This window comes from Mirounga leonina, unplaced genomic scaffold, assembly GCF_011800145.1.
Source record: "Mirounga leonina isolate KUSES-001 unplaced genomic scaffold, KU_Mleo_1.0 Mir_91, whole genome shotgun sequence".
In the NCBI taxonomy this organism is placed as follows: Eukaryota; Metazoa; Chordata; class Mammalia; order Carnivora; family Phocidae; genus Mirounga; species Mirounga leonina.
In genome coordinates, this window is record NW_023270839.1 from 3,694,032 (window position 1) to 3,713,923 (window position 19,892).

Sequence of the window (19,892 nt, forward strand, 5' to 3'; positions counted from 1 at the left end):
TAGATGTTTAACGACAAAATGGTTTAATTTTTGGCTAAAGCTGAGACTTCTTCAAGCTTCCTACAAAATATTGTTAAAGATTCAGAAATAGGTAAGAGCTCAAAATTTTTAAAAAGAAATTTAAAAAGCTACTTTTGTCAATAATTTAGAGAGTTATTTTATTTCATTTTACTTTATTTTTATACAAGGTATTGATATTTATTTGAAACGCACAAGTCTCAGAATGGGGCAATGATTAGTGAGTGTATGGATTCAACATACAGGTACTTTGCATTAGCACAATGCATCTTGGATTTCAGGTAATGTACTAACATATGGTAGGTTAAAGTCATGGAAAATTTTAGTGGTATTATATCTTGGAGAATCTAGTTTTACCTATACTTCATTTATTGAGATTGTCAGGGAAGTATCAATGAAAATAGAAGATGCTTTCCAAATTCTGTATCAGTGAACAGCCATATCTTGAAACATAAATATTATCCTTGTTCTTTTCTCCTTTATTCCCTGCACACACACATAACACATATACAAAGTGGCAAGTACTAACAATTCTATATTCTAAACAGTTTTTAAATTAGTCTGGCCCTAATCAATTCTCAGCTGAATTATGCTTACCTTCTAACTGATCACTTCTCCAATACTGTCAATTTGCAATCACAGTAAATTGCATAAAACATAATTATTATTATATTACTCCCTTACTTAACCTAGTCTTAAAATGAATTCTAGAATTTTTAATTCATCTCAATATTTGGCCCACTTGTTCTATCTTCCTCTACTATGATATTTGCCCTTCCATATTCCCACTGAATGACTTCTCTTGGGTTATTAGGTCATTTATTTAAGAGTATTTATTGACCATCCACTTTGTACTCGGCACCATGCAAGAGCTGGAAAGGAAGTATGAGAAATATTTAAATAAGCAAAGCTTTCTCTCTCCTCTGGATCTTCATATTCATAATCCATCTGGACAAATGGGAAATATACTAACCTTCCATCCTGTTTATTATAAAATATATTCAGTGAATATTAGTGTTTGTAACTTCAGGTAATGCAAATAGAAATACTAAAATGATATTAGCTATAAAGATAAGCTCAGACACAAAAGATATAGTGCTGATAAAAGAATTAGACAAATTTTTTATTACTCAGTAAGAAAAAAGAGTGTGAAAATGTTTTATCATAAAAACATCTAAGGGGGTGCCTGGGTGGCTCAGAGGGTTAAGCATCTGCCTTCAGCTCAGGTCACGATCTTCAGGTCCCGGGATTGAGCCCCATGTCAGGCTCCCAGCTCCATGAGGAGTCTGCTTCTCCCTCTCCCTCTGCCTCTCCCCTCTTCTTATGCTCTCTCTCTCTTTTTGTCTCTGTCTCAAATGAATAAATAAAATCCTTTTAAAAAATCTTAGGAAATGGTTTAATAATTAAATATGCAGGAAATGTGGCCTCAAAAAACTTAGTGCAGAAAATACAAGGAAAGGAGAATGAACAGCAGAATGAATTGGAGAGGGGTATGAATGACATCAGAAATAATTTCAAGAAATAAAACAAATCTCATAGGAGAATTAAAATTTGTAATTCTGTGAGAGAGATCAGAATTGGCAATGCAAAATAAATTTAATGATGGTCCTAATTGGAAATATTCCAATGGTAAAGTATATGCAAAATACTTTGCTCCTAGGCAAATAAATGGGACAGTAAAAAGACTAGGAGTGTCTTTTTTTAAATGGTAAAAATAATGTAGAAATATTATACAATGTATGAGTCATGAGATATAAACCATGTTATTTAAAAAATTAATAAAACTATCTAGTTATAAACTCTAAACTGTAATAGATCATTGAGAAGTGAGGAGAAACATGGGAAAACAGCATTAAATTCTTTAACAAAAATCATATTTTTGCATATATTATTTGAGTAATTAATAAAATAAATAGTAAAATAAGTGGAGAACATAAAAAAAGACATAAAAAATGTATATAGCAAAAGGAAGACCTACAGGAAGAAAGTATAAAGAAGATGAGAGAATCAAAACCAAACATCCCTCATGACAATAAATGTAAATGGTTTAAATTTCCATATTAAAAGCAAATGACACTTAAAATTGTGTGTGTGTAAGAGTGTGTGTGTGTGTGTGTGTGTTTAAGTAACTATATCCTATTAAGTTAAGGAAAAATAAAACTAAAAGCATAAAATGTTCTAATGTTATCTACAGCTATAGATTTTCTATCAATATTCCTTGGAACTTTGTAAGATATATATAGTTTTATTTCTCCATGGTAAAAGTGAATCTATTGGCAGAATAAGTAAAACATTGTTTCCTTGGTGGGGGAAGCCTAAACTGCAAAAACTGATCTGACTCAGCATTTGAAAACATTTTTTAATTATAAGAAACCTATAATTATTTTTCATTTTAAATTCTTATGGTACCATTCTTAAACTATTGTGAAAATTTTTGAAGGTAGAACAACATACCCAACAAAAAGTACAGGAAAAAAAATTAAGGAGTTAAATTTTCTTTCTAAAGCAATTTCAGGTAAATTAAACAAAATTGAAATATTAAGGAGAAAAACTACAATGAAAATTCTAATTTCCAATGTTACCTCCTGGTGGAAGCAAATATATAACTGTAACATGGATTCAATTAAAATGTGTAGCAATCAAATCAGCTTGGAGTAATAGAATAATAAAGTTTTAACATCTGCTATAAAAAGTGAGCCCCTCCTGGCAATATTCTCAGAGAATTAGGAAGCATAACTTAAAGTGACATTTGCTTGGATATCAAATGAATGAGGCCTCAGATAATGCCAGTGTTCTGTCAATGTCTGCAACCCAAATATCTATTCTTTTAAATACTCGGCAGAGCAGTTCACCCTCTACAAAATTGCTTTGTACCAAATTGTAGATATTTTCTCATAGGTAGATAGAGAAAAATTCATTTAGAGCTAAATAAAAGTTTCATTCATAACAACTAGATTATGAAAATAAAAGTGAAGAATATACCTCTTTAAATTCCTAAAGAAGATAAACCTATGAACATTAAAGGACATTGCACATTTCAGACGGTATGGTGCATATACAAATGTTTGTATAAAATGAAATAGAGTAGAGAAAAGTTAATTGGCTTAGAGAAATGGAAAATATGGAAAAGTGTGTTTCTTGTTCAAGTTTTTATCGCTACCTTGATAAAATATCTCATTTACTCATCACAAAATATCTGTGAAGTACATATCATTATGCCTATTTGACTGTTAAAACATTTTTCAGGGTTGTTAAGTAATCTGCTCCATTTCAAACAATAAGCAGATGACGAAGCGTGATTGGAAGCAAGTTCTGACTGATTGCAATAGCTGTCTTTGTGGGTTTTGTTTTTGATTTTTGTTTTCAATACACTCAAACAAGGGCATGTGCAATCCTTTTAGAGGGTGGATTTTAGTGGGAAGCAGAGATGGGAGGGAATGAGTTTTGGGTTCACCATAATGACTACTAGGAGATGCAAAACAAGAGATTTTTAAAGGAATATAAAAAATATGCCTCTAATTAAACCAGGCTTTAATTCTCAAACTCAGGTTATATTAGAAATAGTGATGGGGGATGTGCTTTTCAGAGAACATATGGCATTTATCTTTGTTTTGCAAAACAAAATGTGCAAAATATCTCATGAAAGCCTCTATTTAAAGACAGGTAAAATGAGGGTTTATGTAGGCAGCCTGACAGACACCTGATAATTTCCATGAAATATTAACTTTCATTTCCTATCACAAATAGGAAAGTAGTTATAGCTTATCATTTTAATGTCTCTAGCTGGAAAGAAAGCAGAGAGGGAATAAGGCACCATCATAAACACCCTCAGAACTTATGTCTCTAGCATAATGAAGAAAAAAAATACATAAAACTTTAAATGAACAGGTTGTCCTGGCACACAAGATAAGACATCATACTCCTTTTCAACCAAATCTGTATTTTCCAATAAGGCTTAGAGTGTGGAATAGAGGGAGAAACTTCCAGGAAGAGACTGGCAAAATGGGGAGATGGAAACATCTCAGATGGCTTGTCGATAGAGGCAAAGCCTGCTAAATTAGGGAAATGATTCAAAAGCAAGGCTATTTCTCCTGGGAAATAAAACTTCTTCTGGAAAGATGAAGCAAACCCTTATAGTGGGGCTTTAATAAGATTTCAGATGTGGGAACAAGAGTCCAGACTCTTTAACCAAGGCTGCATACCAGCTGAGTTCATCTGGCTATTCCCTACACACTGAGGCTAGAGAAAAAGGAGACACATTTCAAAACCCAGTCCTGAAACTGTAGCTCAGTGTGAAAAAGTAAGGACAAAGTTTGCCCACAATACATTAGAGTGAAAGAGCTGTCCATCTTAAGCCTGGCAAGCTGCAAATCATGGCAAGTATAAAATCATTATACAGTAAGAAGACAAGGCAACAAAAGAACATGCCAGCAGCAGATTAGGAATTCATTCTATAACATATAAAATCCAAAATGCCCCCAATAATAATTCTATAGAAAAATGCAATGAAAATAAGAATTCTATAAAATGAGAATCTATCAAGGAGAAAAAAAATAGATTAAAATAAAATAGGAAATTTCAGAGTCAAAGAAATACATCTGTGGCCAAAATAACATTGTTCCAAAGAAAAAAAAAGGAAAGAAAAGAAAAGAAAAGAAGGAAGCAAACAAACAATAAAGGATAGAAGAGATAGTCTGTCACTTTGAAAATATTTAAAACATTTTGAAAATCAAGGTTTGGTGAGGGTGTGAGCCAATAAGCACTCTTGTACTTTTGTTCTGGGATTATAAATTGGTATAACTCTTGCAAGGGAATGTGGTAATATGGAGCAAAATTTAAAGCAACATATGATTTTACTCAACTATTAATCTCAAAATTCAATCTAAAATATACTTATAAACACATGCCAAGTTATAAACAAGGAGGTTTATTATAACATTACTTGTTTAGCATCAAATTTCTAATTTAAAGCACATTGGAAACAACCAGGATGCTGATAACTAGTGATTTGGAAAAATATGATGCAACTGAGCTATATCGATATATCTTTGTATGTTTTGGGATAATACGAGTTAAGAGTCACACTTCTGAAGAAATAGTTGCAGATGTCATAAACATGAACAGCTTTATTACCAACAAAGGTGAATCAAGCAATATGGCATGATCTGCAGCCAGATTAGCCACTTTATTCTCAGAAATAAACATATCCATGTCCCACCAAGGGACTCCACGTGGTAGGGGGCAGAGCCTGCATGGTGAGCTCACTAAATTGAGAAACAGAACTAAAATGAACTGAGAACAGACTGTCCCAAAAGAGGCGGTGGCTGAAACACATATTTGGACCTTTTTTTTTTTTTTTTTTGAGAGAAAAAGAGCACATGTGGGCCTCTACTCTCAGAGGGTAGGGGATCAGGGGTTGTGAGGGGCAGAAGGAAAGGGAGAGAGAAAATCTCAAGCAGGCTCCATACATAGCACAACTCTATGTGGGGCTGGGATCTCATGATCCTCAGATCATGACCCCAGTTGAAATCAAGAGTTGGACCCTTAACTGACTGAGTCACCCAGGCGCCTCACATATTTGGACCTTTTTTGTTTCAATCTCACCAATCTGACAACTGTTTCTCTGCTTCCTGAGAGAGACATAAGACAGAGAGCAGACATATAAAGCTATCTTCTTAACTGTCCTGTCTGGAGGAATGAGTGGAGGTTTCTTACTCTATAAGCCACTATTAGAAGCACCAAGAGAGAATATTTCCTTTAATGGTTTGAATAAAGCCAGGTATGAAGCAATGTTACCTTATAAACCTCTTTATGCAAATTCAATGCATATTCCTCATAAGAGTTGATATCATAAATGAAATCTGACTTGCATGTAGGAAATGAAAAAGATGAGCATGACCCCAAAAAGCTAACACTTATCCATAAGGATAACTCTTATTCACACATGGCCTGAATTTGCCCATAAAAACATTGTGAATGAATAGTTTACCTTGAGCTTTCTTTACCCTCCAGTCTCCTTTTCCATTTTTTTTTCCTTTCTCTTTCCAGATCCCACTATTGTTTTCTCCCATCTACCTTCCCCTGGCATCTTTAGGCTGGCTGTGTCCGTAAGTTTCCTAAACCTTCATCAGATAATGCAAAGCCTCGTGTTGGTTTCTTAAGTCACTACATACCCAAGGAAAACAATAGGGTCAGATTAGAGAAAACACAGTTTTTGCAGAAAGATATAGGTTTGAATTCTGTTCCTTTTCCTTAATTTTCTATATATTCTTAAGTAACTTAAGATTGATTAGCCTTTTTTTTTTATGTGTAAATGCAAATATCTAAAATCACCAAGGTTTTTGTTATAAATAAATTCCTGGAAGTTTGGAAACATAATCAAATTATAACTATTAAGAAAAAGAAAACACCTAGAAATTTTTCTAATAGTAGATATCAAGGACTTTGTGGTAGTCTACTGAATGGCTTATTTTTAGGCTAATTTTTCTTCCTATACTCTGTTAGTATGGGATATAGGAAATACACAAATATCTTCTGAATTTAAAATACACAGCCCACACAGATATAGCTTAAAGAATATATACTACAGTGGAATGATTTTAGACCTCACCGTGTCAGGAGACAACACAGTGAATTGCAGACACGCTCATAATGTGCAGTTCTAAAGTTTTTAAAAAATATTCATGTGACTACTTGTTTTGCTTGCCCCCTCCAAAAAAACAATAACAAATGGTAGAGTTGTGTGAAAAATCCCTTGTTTTATGAAGCCAGAATGAATTAATTTTTCATGAGCATTTAAGAGAAATGCCCAAATGATATCAAGGCTGTTAAACTAATTCAATTAGTTGAAGTGGGGTGAGGGTGTTGCATAGAAAGTTTAATTTGCTTACAAACTAATTGACCTAATACCAGTTAATATGGGATTTCCTTTTTATAGACACAGACCAGATTTCCAAGTTAAAATTAACCATACTGAATCAGAAAAAAATATAAAATATTGGGCTGCCTGGGTTGCTCAGTCGATTAAGCGTCTGCCTTCGGCTCAGGTCATGATCCCAGTGTCCTGGGATCAAGCCCTGCATTGGGCTCCCTGCTTGGATGGGGAGCCTGCTTCTCCCTCTCCCTCTACTGTTCCCCCTGCTTGTGCTCTCTCTCTGTCAAATAAATAAATAAAATCTTTAAAAGAAATGAAATAAAATGTTAACAAAAATGGTTGTTAAACATTAATTATAATTTATGACAGATTATGAGAGGAAGAATGTAAACTTGGCAATGGAATCTTACTCTTCACTTGAATTTTTTTTTCATTCATTTTGATCAAAAGGAATTCCAAATGTCTGGAAATTTACTATTTAGGAAAACTGCCTCACCCACTGTAGAGCATATTGACATGTAATCACTGAAGTTATTGTTGTGAAACTATCTCAGAGGCCAAGTAGTCCTCTGTTTATATCTATTTACTTTATAATCTTTTGCTCTCTTTCCCCTAAAATGTGCTAAGGCTGACTTTATATCAATGGTACTAGTTACTCTAACCCAAGGGATGATCCTATGTCAGTTGGCTACTCTTCCATTCTAAACACACACACACATAGGCATTTTTAGAAATGAGCTTAATCATTCCTATGTCCATGTATGTATACACACACATGCACAAGAGACATAGCTTCAAATTCTATAGAATGATAGTTTATTTGGTTGTCATATAGCCTGCTATCCGAGGAGAGAAGTACCTATTGGTTTCTTTCTTACAGCCAACCAATAAAGAAAAAAAAGAAAGCCCCTCCTTCCAATGTTTGTCATTTAAGTCCCAACTGTGCTGTAGCCTTTAACTGTGTAAGACAGCAAGACAGCACATTTTGTAGATTAAACCAATAAACTCGCAAACATAAAAGAAACAAATCTCATAATTGTGGATTTCAATTAAAGGAAGGGGGATCAAAGCAAACATTCTGCTTGAAATTACACAGCTGCTATCTATACAAAATGAGAAAAACGTCTAGAGCCAGCCATAATTTTGCAGAGGGAAAAAACCATGCGGCAAACCCTGCAGTAGAACAGATTGTCTATGCTCCTCACGTCCCAATCAGTAATACAGAAATATTGAGTAATAAATTCCCTGCCTCTCTCGATCTGAAAAGCTCCCACCATCTGTGAAAGACAATTTGTAACAGCCTCAATATTAAGATTCAGTAAACAGACAATCACTCCCATTGTGCCAAGCAGTGGCTACATTTGGAGAGAAGCATAAAGCAAAACAATTAGTAACACCAAGACCCCTCTATTACAAATTATTGAGCCACCAAAACAACTAGTTTCAGTTGCAGAGTTTCCCATCAACTGGATAGGAATGCAGGAGATTGTGCAGATCTGGCTACCTCTGTGGCCCGTACACAGGCCTCATCCTAATGCGTTGAATTATTATTGATGGCCGAGGCAGTTCTGCTCCGTTGGTGAACCAATAATGTCAAGGCAGTACCTGCAAGATTAATTATAGGAGAGAATAGGTGGAGGTTTCCCGGGACTGAGACATTAATATAGACTGAGCATTAGTTTCAGGGGATTCAACAGACAGCTGAACAAATGCCTCAAACAATGTGATCCACACTAAATCCTGGCAGCTGTACCTTAGCAACACTTGAAGTTTAAAACAATTGTTTTTAACTGTGAGACACAAAGCATTACGTATAATAATAATAATAATAATCTGAAAATAAAAAATGGACAATTCTACCTGAGTTACAAATTCAGCCTGAGCTGTATATACATAGCATAAATAGGTGACACTATTTCACCAAGAAAAGTTGGTACCACTTTTTTAAAATGCCTTTGTCCTTGGAACACGTGAAGTGTATGCTTCTCATTGAGTAGACTGACAATTCTTCCTGGTTTGCCTGAGTGATTATTAAAAACGCACACATTGCACTCTTAAGCTGCCCTACTTCGGATGATATGATAACCATAGTGATAAGGCATACGGAGCCTGCAGAACTTTTTCTCAGTGGCTAAAGCAATCTTTCACCTCAATATTTTATTTGCTTATGATATATGAGTATTTTTACACTTTCTTATATTGAAAGTAAAGTTATAAAGAAAAGCTGATGTGTGTGGTTAAAAAAGATGAAGGAAATGTTATAGTTTTAACCTCAGTGAAATTCAAGTCAAGGCTCTCATTTAATTTTGCCAAATTCAAAGTTGCATAATATACAGTTATATGTGTATGCGTGCATGTCTATGCATATATCACAAAACATACTTGTGATATTAAAAAACATTTATTTAGTTCTTACTCTAGGTCAGGAACTTGTCGCTGTACATAAACTCTTTTAATCTTTATAAAAACATTTTAGTTCTATACATATTTTACTAATATTTATAGCTGAGAAAAAATGAGGCATAGATAAGTATCAAACCCATGGTTAGAAGGTAAATGAATAATAGTGTTCAATCCCAATCTAAAAAACTCTGACCTCAGTGTCCAGTCGCTAACCAGTAGACATGCTGTCATATAATATGTGTGTGTATGTGTGTGTGTGTGTGTGTGTGCGAGCACAGAGGAAACAGCCAGAGGAAACAGCCATGGTAACAAAACCATGTGATGGCCAGAGGCATATAACCATGTATTCTGAATACAACTGAGCGGTTTTTTTATATTCTATTACAGAATAATTATCCAAAAATAATTTATTTTATGAATTAATGCTCCTCCCCATTTTCTCCCTATTTTCTCCAAGCAGCAATCATAGGAGAAGTGAAAAAGAAATCCAAGACAGCTTTGATCTATTGTGTTAAAACTTCATGACTGTGGAGTGTGTGATAGAAGTGAGTTATGAGGCATCTCCACATGAGTAAAGACAAATGTCATTGTCAATCCTAAATAGACAGGGAGGAACACTGCTTGTGAAAGAACTTTAATTCCAAGTAACTGAAAGGACTGCATTCATATATATGTATAGATCACCTATCATTGGCACGCCTATTGCGAGTGTTTCAATAGAAAATTTAGAATTTAAAAGGACTTGTAATCTGAATCTCCCATGTAAGTTTATACAGGTTAAAACCATTTTAAAATCATAAAATAATGTCTAATTTTATTCATGTTATTCTTTGGCATGAAGAAAACATAAGACCAAAGACCATGCCTTCTACTAACTAGAGAAGGTAAGGAACAAGGGTCTGCCCATCCATCATCTTATTCCCAGGAGCCTTAGTCTTTTTTTTTTAATTTTTTTTATTTTATTATGTTTTGTCACCATACAATACATCATTAGTTTTTGATGTGGTGATCCATGAACCATTGTTTTTGTATAACACCCAGTGCTCCATGCAGTACGTGCCCTCCTTAATACCCATCACAGGGCTAACCCATCCCCCTACCCCCCTCCCCTCTAAAACCCTCAGTTTCTCAGAGTCCATAGTCTCTCTTGGTTCATCTCTCCCTCCGATTTCCCCCCCTTCATTTTTCCTTTCCTTCTCCTAATGTCCTCCATGCTATTCCTTATGTTCCACAAATAAGTGAAACCATATGATAATTGACTTTCTCTGCTTGACTTATTTCACTTAGCATAATCTCCTCCAGTCCCATCCATGTTGTTGTAAAAGTTGGGTATTTATCCTTTCTGATGGCTGAGTAATATTCCATTGTATATATGGACCACATCTTCTTTATCCCCCAGGTGCCTTAGTCTTAAAAGAGGACTTAAAAGAGTCTGTGAAATAAATGGTTGAGGAAGAAGCTCGAGATCTTCTAATACCCCATAGTTCTACTTGCCTACAGGGAATTTCCACGGCATTTGATAAAACTGTCCTCTTTCTATTTCTCTCCATCACACGCATACTCCTCAGTTATTAAGTATACATATTTCAGGAACATATGGACACTGGATTAGATACTTCAGTACTGAGATGAAAAAGATAGACAAAATCTCTGCCCTAATGGTATAGTCTTTGTTGGCAAGATAAGCAATAAATAAATAAGTAGGTAATTGAGAGAATAGCTAATTCCTTCTTTTTACTAATAATACTTTTAATGCTTTTCTTCTTTTTACCTCAGTGCTATTTTTGACTTCTCTTATATTCCTGTGTAATCAGTAAGTAGGTCACTGGAATCTTTATATTTGATATCTAAAATTTGAGACAATTTCCTCATTCTTGTTGTTCTTTTCCTTTCAATTCCTATGAGAATTTCAACCACAAAAGACATATCTAATACATATTTTTATAAATAGCAGTTAATGAAATCTTTAGTATTATTTCCTTGAATTTCTATATTGTTTTATGTAATTAGCTCTCTAAAATAAACTGCATCTCTGTTCTTGTATACTTTTTAGGTTACTTTCTTTAGTATTGACTGTAAAATGTGTCTTTATATTTGTGACTAAAATTTATTTAAGGTTTTTGGTTCAGGATTTCCTCTGTTTAAATCTTGTTATTAATATATGCTTTTAAAGTTGGAATTCAGATGTGTTGAACTAACAATACTTCTCATTTCATGGCACATCATTATCACTGATGTATGCCATAAAATTCTCAGGCTTCTAAAAATTCATTTTATTCTGTATTTCCCACTTGCATTTCCATCTCCCACATACCATACAGAAAGCTATTCTATGATGTTGAAAGTGGGAATGATTTTTTGGTATATGTTCTTTTAAAACAAGCATTTATATTCAGTACTTGTAATTTACAGAATGGAAACATGTAGTCAATTTCAAAATAATTCCTTGTTTTTTCCACTTTATATTAGGTTGCATTACCCATATCTAGTCTGCTACTTTAACTGATGCCTATTGTTCCATGATGAATGCCCATCAAAACTAACTGTATACTTGACTCATGAACTATAGCGTGCTATAACAAATCTCACTATAAAAAACTTACACTAAAATCTTCCCTCAGACATACCTGTATGATAATGTCTTCAGATATATACCAAATAGAATTTCAGTGCCATGGTTTTGGAAGAAAAGGCCTGCAGTCTATTACTTTCCATCTATCTGGGTATCCAGGACAGAAGGATGCCTTAGTCAAATCATCTTGCAAATATATTAATGTCTAGCCTTCTGCAAAACACATACTGATATTTTTTAGTGAGCGAGCCCTTATGTTTGGAATATTTTAGAAAACTCTCTCAGTTTTCTAGGGCTGCCATAACAAAATACCACAGATGGGGTGGCTTAACAGAAATTTGTGTTTTACAGTTCTGGAGACCAGAAGTTCAAGATCAAAATTTTGCAGGTCTGGTTTCTCCTGATGCCTATCTTCTCAGCTTGTGGATGGCTGCCTTCTTGTGTCCTCACATGGTCTTTTCTCTGTTTACCTGCAACCCTGATGTCTCTTTGTAAGTCCAAGTTTCCTCCCCTTAGGATGATACAAATCAGACCGGATTAAAGCTCTCCCTAATTTTAACTTAATTAGCTTAATTTCATTTTAACTTAATCGGTGCTATGAAGAAGAGATCTCCAAATATAGTCATATTCTGAGACACTGAGGGTTACAGTTTCAATATATGAACTTGGGGGAATACACTTTAGCTCTACACAAACTGTACCTTCTCCATCTAAATTGCTTCCTGTAAATAAATCTGATACATCTCTTTAGAGAATGTCATGTAGGCTACATAATTTTCAGACCATAAAATGGAAATATTTCATAACTCACATAGCTCCCTTTTGTGTAAGTGATGCTCCTCAAGAATAGGTGAAAATGCATATGTTAAATCTATGTCAGACACACTGTAAAATAAAAAAGAAAGACATGAGGAGTGTTGCTGACACTCTGGATTTTTCCATGCCTCTCACATGCCTCATAATTAGTAAAAATTTGATATTGAATGAGATAGCAGATTCATGTGTCTTATTTGTAAACTGACACTTTGTGCTAACATATGCAACTATGAAAATTGATGTATTACTCTATTTTTGCTTTTATATCTGCATACTATAAGTCCTTCTATCCCTGTTTTCATAAGCCTTAACTCAACATTTTTTATTTTACAACATGTTGGGAAATATTAATGCCATTGTTTTTAAACAATCATCACTATGTATCATCTGGTTCTTTTTATTAAAAAATGATGTTTGAAGGCATTCAGGAAAAGAAACCTGATACCTTGTAGTAAAGGAAATAATAGCAAGTAAAATATTGGAAAAAATAGAAGAAGGCAAGATGACATTCCTGAGAATGAGAGGAAATCTGGAATCTAGACTGAGTGGTAAAACAGTTAATTACCCACATAATTATTTTATTTAATTGAGAAACATCTAGAATTACATACATCATGGGGAAGTTCTTCCATTATTTTTGTCCATTTCTTGAGGACCAAATTGTAAGAAGGAAAAATCAAGAAATAATGTCTGGTATGACACACCATAATTAAGGATGCTCCTCCCAAACTTTCTTGCACCTTTACAAGATTATCTAGGTAGAATGTTAGCCCTCAGTTAAAAAAAAGATGCCCAAAGGACAACCAGAGCAGCAGTTCAGAAGATCCAGTAATTTTATTTATTTATTTATTTATTTATTTATTTATTTATTTATTTATTTATTTATCATCTATTTATTTATTTATTTGACAGAGAGAGAGAGAAAGAGAGAGCACACATGAGCAGGGGGAGCAGCAGAAGGGAAGGGAGAGGGGAGCCGACGTGGGACTCAATCCCAGGACCCTGGAATCATGACCTGAGCTGAAGGCAGATGCCCAACTGACTGAGCCACCCAGGCGCCCCTCAGTAATTTTAAATATAGAGAATTAATGGAAAAAAACAACTGGGGGTTATCTAACCAACTCAACAGGAGTGAACTACTAGTTCAAGAACTGAGTACACCAGCACTAGATCTTTTATTTTTAATCTGCACAAAAGTTAGCAACTTAAAACACAACAAATGTGTTATTGCATTAAGAATACATTTGCTGCAAGTAACAAAAAACCTAGTATGAGTTACTTAAACATTCAAAAAAAAGTTTTTACTGTTTCCTCATATTTCCAAGATGCTCCTTCTGGTAGCAATCTGTATTCCAAGTAGACAGAAGGAGGCAAACAGGAGATATCTGTGAAACTTTTTATCTGGGAGGCACTAAACCTCTCCCTGAAGCCTCGCAGGGAGTTCTGCTTACATAATAATGGCCACAATTCTATAACATGATGAAACTTTGCTGTTAGAGAATGGAAAAAGGTGTGTATTTTGAGCTGTGCACCTGGGTACTTCAACTGGGATCTTTTTAGTGAGAATAGAAGAGAGCAGTAGATATTGGGCAGAAAACTAAGAGTGATTGCTGAAGTAATGACCCATAAAGTTAGCTACAGAGCAGTCGAATATGAAACAGCAGACTAAAGAACCTATATTGAACTTGGGTTCTCTACTTTATATATTTATTTTAAATTAATACAATAACAACTATATTATTCAGTAAAGTATATGGTTGTTAAATAGCTACCCATAAATTAAAAGTTTGTTGTGTTCAAAAAAAAAAAAAAAACAAAGAAAAAATTAATTGCAAAGTAGTTTTTCCAAAAATCTTTAGCAAACAATGCTAGGAGAAAACTTTATCTGTGATGTCTCTATTACAAAACATTATGAATACATAAAGATATGTAAGAAAATGTAAAGGATTTTAATAAATCTCTGACTCACATCTCTTGCAGTGATCACAGAATCTTGATTTTACATAATCTTGACAATTACTACTCCCACAAATGTTCCCTCCTTGGCCTGAAATTTTTAACTTTGTTTGTTGCACTGATCTATTGTTACTTGGTAATATATTTATTGAGAAGATTTCTTGTTTATTTAACTACACTATCATATCAGACTTTATTCATTCATGTGTCCTTTTATCTAATATAGACAATTTTCAGCAAAGTAGATTCCTTACATACACTTTTACAATGAATGAATTTGATAAATACCAATGGTCTCATTATTCCATAAACTTGTAATGTTTAGTGAATTTGTCTGAAACATGATTTCAATCCTAAACTCCATCTGGACTAAATTTTTTGTTCTCATGTGTGTGCACGTGGTGTGTCTGTGTGTGTGAGAGAGAGAGAAAGAGAAAGAATGTGTTATTTTCACATTTTAGTCACACTATAAAAGGCTGGGATATTGTGCAAAATGGAAAAGAAATATGTGGAGGATTTTTGTTTTGTTGGGGGTTTTTTTTGGTATACTTACGTAATAGGCAAATTTTCTCCTTCAAGCTTTCAGAAGCAACACAATTCCACTAATGCCTTATTTTAGCCTACTAACACTCATCTTGGATTTCAGACCTCCAGAATTGTAAGGTAATGAAATTGTGTTGTTTTAAGCCTCTAAGTTTTTGGTAAGTTGTTACAGTAGCAATAGAATAGGAATACAATTCCTTACCACAACTAATTGAAACAATCTTTTGAGTGACACTTCAGAGTCTCTCTAGGTGAAATATTCAGTGTCTCAATGTCCTGCTTCACCTCTCTTAGTCTCAAAATAGAGGAGGTGATTTATAGGGTTTTTATACCCCAGAGTGGAAGGGGACCTCAAAACTGTGCAGGGTCAATGGCTATTACATCCCTCGTCAATTTTGTTATTTTCCTGGTTATGCTGCAATTACTGGTCTACTAGTCAGTCTTTCACTGTTAAATATAATGGTAACTGTAGGTTTTTTGTAGAAATTCTTTGTCAAGTTGAGGAAGTTCACTTATATTCCCATTTTTCTGAGAGTTTTTATCATAAATGAGTGCTGAAATTTTTCACATGATTTTTCTACATAGACTGGCATAGTCATAGTCATGTCATTTTTCTTTTCTGGCCTATTAATAATGACATTAAATAATTTGTGAATACTAAACCAGCTGTGCATCCCTAGAATAACCCCACTGGGTCATGTATATACTTGTTACATATTGTATATTGCTAATATTTTGTTAAATATGTTTTTGTCTATATTCATAAGTGACAATACTCTCTAGGGATGAGGAGGACTTTTTTGTGTGGCATAGGCATTAGTATAATAATAGCTTCCAAAAATCAATTAAGAAGTATTTCCTCCTCTTTAAATATCTGAAAGAGTTGTATAGAATTTGTATTAATTCTTTAAAAGTTTGGTAGAATTCTTCATAGAAACTATCTGGACCTAGAGATTTCTTTTATATAAAGTTTTAAATTACAAATCCAATTCCTTTATAGCTTTAGGGCTATTCAAATTATCTATTTTATTTTGGGTGAGTTGCAGAAGAGTTTTTCAAGGGATAAGTCATTTTGTCTAAATTGTTAAATTTACACGTCTTAGAGTTGCTTAGTATTTCCTTTTTATCCTTTTAATGTCTGCAGGGTCTGTCTTGATATCCTATTTACATTCCTGATATTGGTACTTTTTCTTCTGTTTGCCAGCCTTCCTAGATGTTTGTCAATTTTATTGACCTTTTCAAAGAATGGATTCTTTGTTTCATTGATTGATTTACATTGTTTATTTTTTCTATTTTCTATTTCAATGATTTCTGATGTCATATTATTTCCTTCCTTTTGTTTGCTTTGGGTTTATTTTATTCATCTCTTTGTTCTTGAAGTGGGAGTGTACATGATTTATTTGAAGTTTTTTTCTAATGATGTCTGCATTTATTGCTGTACATTTCCTTCTCAGCACTGATTTAGCTATGTACAGATTTTGGTGTGCTGTCCGTTCATTTTCATTCATTTAAATGTATCTTTAAATTTTACTTTGATATTTCTTCTCTGACCCATAGATTATTTTTAAGTGTGTATTTTAGCTTCTACATGTGCTCGCTTCGGCAGCACATATACTAAAATTTTAGCTTCTACATATTTGGAAATTTTTCTTTCTGTTATTGATTTCTAGTTTGATTTCATTGTGATTCAAGAACATGCTCTATATGGTTTCTATGCTTTTAAATTTTTTAGGATTTTTTTAAAAGCCTACGTGTTCTATGGGCACTTGAAATTAATGTGTTTCCTCTGTTGGTTAAAATGTTCTAGAACTTTTTCACTAGATCTGTTGTTTAATGTTATTGTTGAGTTTTTATATATACTTGCTGACATTCTATTTAGTTGGTTGATTAGACTGTCCAGAGGAGTGTTCAATTTTAACTATGGATTTGTGTATTTCTCTTTTCAGTTTGATCAATTTTGCTTCACATTTTGCAACTCACTTTGATGAATGGTATGTCTTCTTGGTAGACTTTTATTGTTATATAGTGTCCCTCTCTGTCTCTGGTAATTTTTTCTTTTTGCTCTGAAATCTACTTTTCTAATATTATAGCCACGCTTGTTTTCCTTTGATTCAAGTTTAGATGATATATCTTTATTAATCCTTTTACTTTCAACCTGCCTATACAATCTCAATTGTACTTCAATTGAGATTCTTATTGATAGCAAATAATTGAGTCAAGTTTTTTTTTTTAAATTAAAGATTTATTTATTTGAGAGAGCAAGAACAAGTGTGAGTGGGGGGAGGGGCAGAGGGAGAGGGGGAGAATCTCAAGCAGACTCCCCACTGAGTGTGGAGCTGGACACAGGGCTTGATCTTACGAACCCTAGATCATGACGTCAAAACCAAGAGTCAGACACTCAACCAACGAGCCACCCAGGTGCCCCTTGGGTCAGATTTTTTAATGAACTCTGCCAATCCATCTATTATTTGGTGAATTTAGACCATTTATATTTATAGGATTGGTCCTCAGTATGTCATTTTATATTTTTTTATTCTCTCTTGCATTTTTCTTTTTCCTGCTTTCATGATGATTACTTTAGCATTTTTTAGAAATTCAATTTTTATTTTTCCATATTTTCATATATTTATATCCTTCCTTATATAGAATTTTTTGGTGGTTGTGCTAGGCATAACAACATCTATACACAACTTACCACAGTCTATTGGTGTCATCTTTTAACCAGTTCAAGTGAAGTACAGAAATTTTATGTCTTTTACACATTCACCCATCCCTGCTTATAATATATTGTTCTTAAATATTTCTTCTACATACATTTAGAACAAAATCAATCTGTATTATAATTTTTGATTCAATGTCAACAATAATTTAAAGAACTCATAAGGAGAAGAAAGGTATATTTTGTTTGCTGATATTTTTTCTTACTCCTTTCTTTCTTCCTAATATTATGTTTCCTTCATTTTGTGTTTCATTTCTTTTTAGAGAAATTCCTTTATCCATTCTTTTATATTAGGTCGGCTGGTGACACATTCTCTTAGTTTTCAATTATATGAGAATGTCTTGATTTCCCTTTTATTCCTGAAGAATTTTTCCACTGGGTATAGGATTCTGAGTCGGCAATTCTTTTCTTCCAGGACTTGAAAAATATTGTGCCACTTCCTTGGCCTCTTGTTGTTTCTGAAGGAAACTTGCTCTCATTTTATCTTTCCTCTATTGTTAGGATGTCATTTCAGAAATTAAATGATGATTTATCTTGATGGCATGAATATTTTTGGGTTTGGTGTTTATTCAGCTTCTTAATTCTGTAGGTTTAGGTCTTTTGCCAAATTAGAGAAGTTTTCCTCTATTGTTACTTCAAGTAATTTTTCTGCCCCAGTCTTTTCTCCTGTTCTCCCAGGTCTCCGACAACATAAAATTTAGATCTTTTGCTGTAGTCTCACAATGATTACATAATTTCTATTGTCTTACCTTCAGGCTCTGATCCATTTTTCTCACCATCTCATTCTACTATTAAGCCCATCCACTGGCCCTTGGACCTTTTTATTTTGGTAATTGAATATTTTCTCCTAAAATTCCCATATGGCTCTTTATATTTTCTATTTTTCTGCTGAGGTATTTTATCTCTTTGCTTCTACTTTTAGTATTTGTTTCAAGCCTTTTTGCAATTGCTAGCTTAAGCATGTTTATCATGACTGTTTTAAATATTTTTCAGATAAGTTGTATATCTCTGTCATTGCAGTGTTGACATCTATTGGTCATCTTTTTCATTAGATTTCATATCTTCCCAGTTTTTGATATAATGAACAATTTATAATTGAAAGCTTGACATTTTTGTATTACGTTTTGAGACACTATTATCATCTTAAGACTTTAACAGGCTTTCTGTGACACTGCTCCAAACAGGGTAGGGGTTGCATAAAACTTCATTATTGCCTGATAGAAAGAGAAGTCCTGGTTCCCCACTTATTCTGCACTGACACTCAAGGGGATTGAGCTTTTTGTTACCGTTAGGCAGGACTGGGAGTTGTGACACCACTGACATTGTGGTGCAAGTTGTTTTGTTACAACTCGGTGATGGTGAAATTCCTAATTCTCCAGTAGGCCTCTCCTCATTACTACTAGATAAGCTGGAAGTTTATGTCCTCCATGTGGGTTTTACTGACACTGATGAATGGGAGGACTTATTACCAGCTGATGGTCATGTAAGTCTCAGCTCCCTAGTTGGCCTTCCCTGGCACCATGATTTTACGTTGTCTTGTAGAATGTTCTATAAATTAGGAAAATTGGTTGATAATATAATACAGATCATTTATATCTGTATTTGTTTTCTCTATAAATGTTCTCTGAACTACTAACAGATGTTTCTTGAAATTCCAATCTTAAATTGTGGATTTATCTCTTTCTGCTTTCAATTTTCAAGTTTTGCTATATGTATTTCAAAGCTCTGTTATTAGACACATACACTTTTAAGATTATTATGTCATAATAATAATAAGAGATAAATCTATAATAATAAATATATTTAGAAAATTCAACTATGAAACTAACATGAAGTCAGAATTATGGTTACTTTTGGAGATTGTAATAACTGGAGATAGCATGTTAAAAGTTTCTTAAGTGTTAGGAACATTCTATTTCTTGATGATGCTGGAGGTTACACATGTGTGCTCATTTTGTAGTTATTAAACTGGAGAATTATGATTTGTGCAT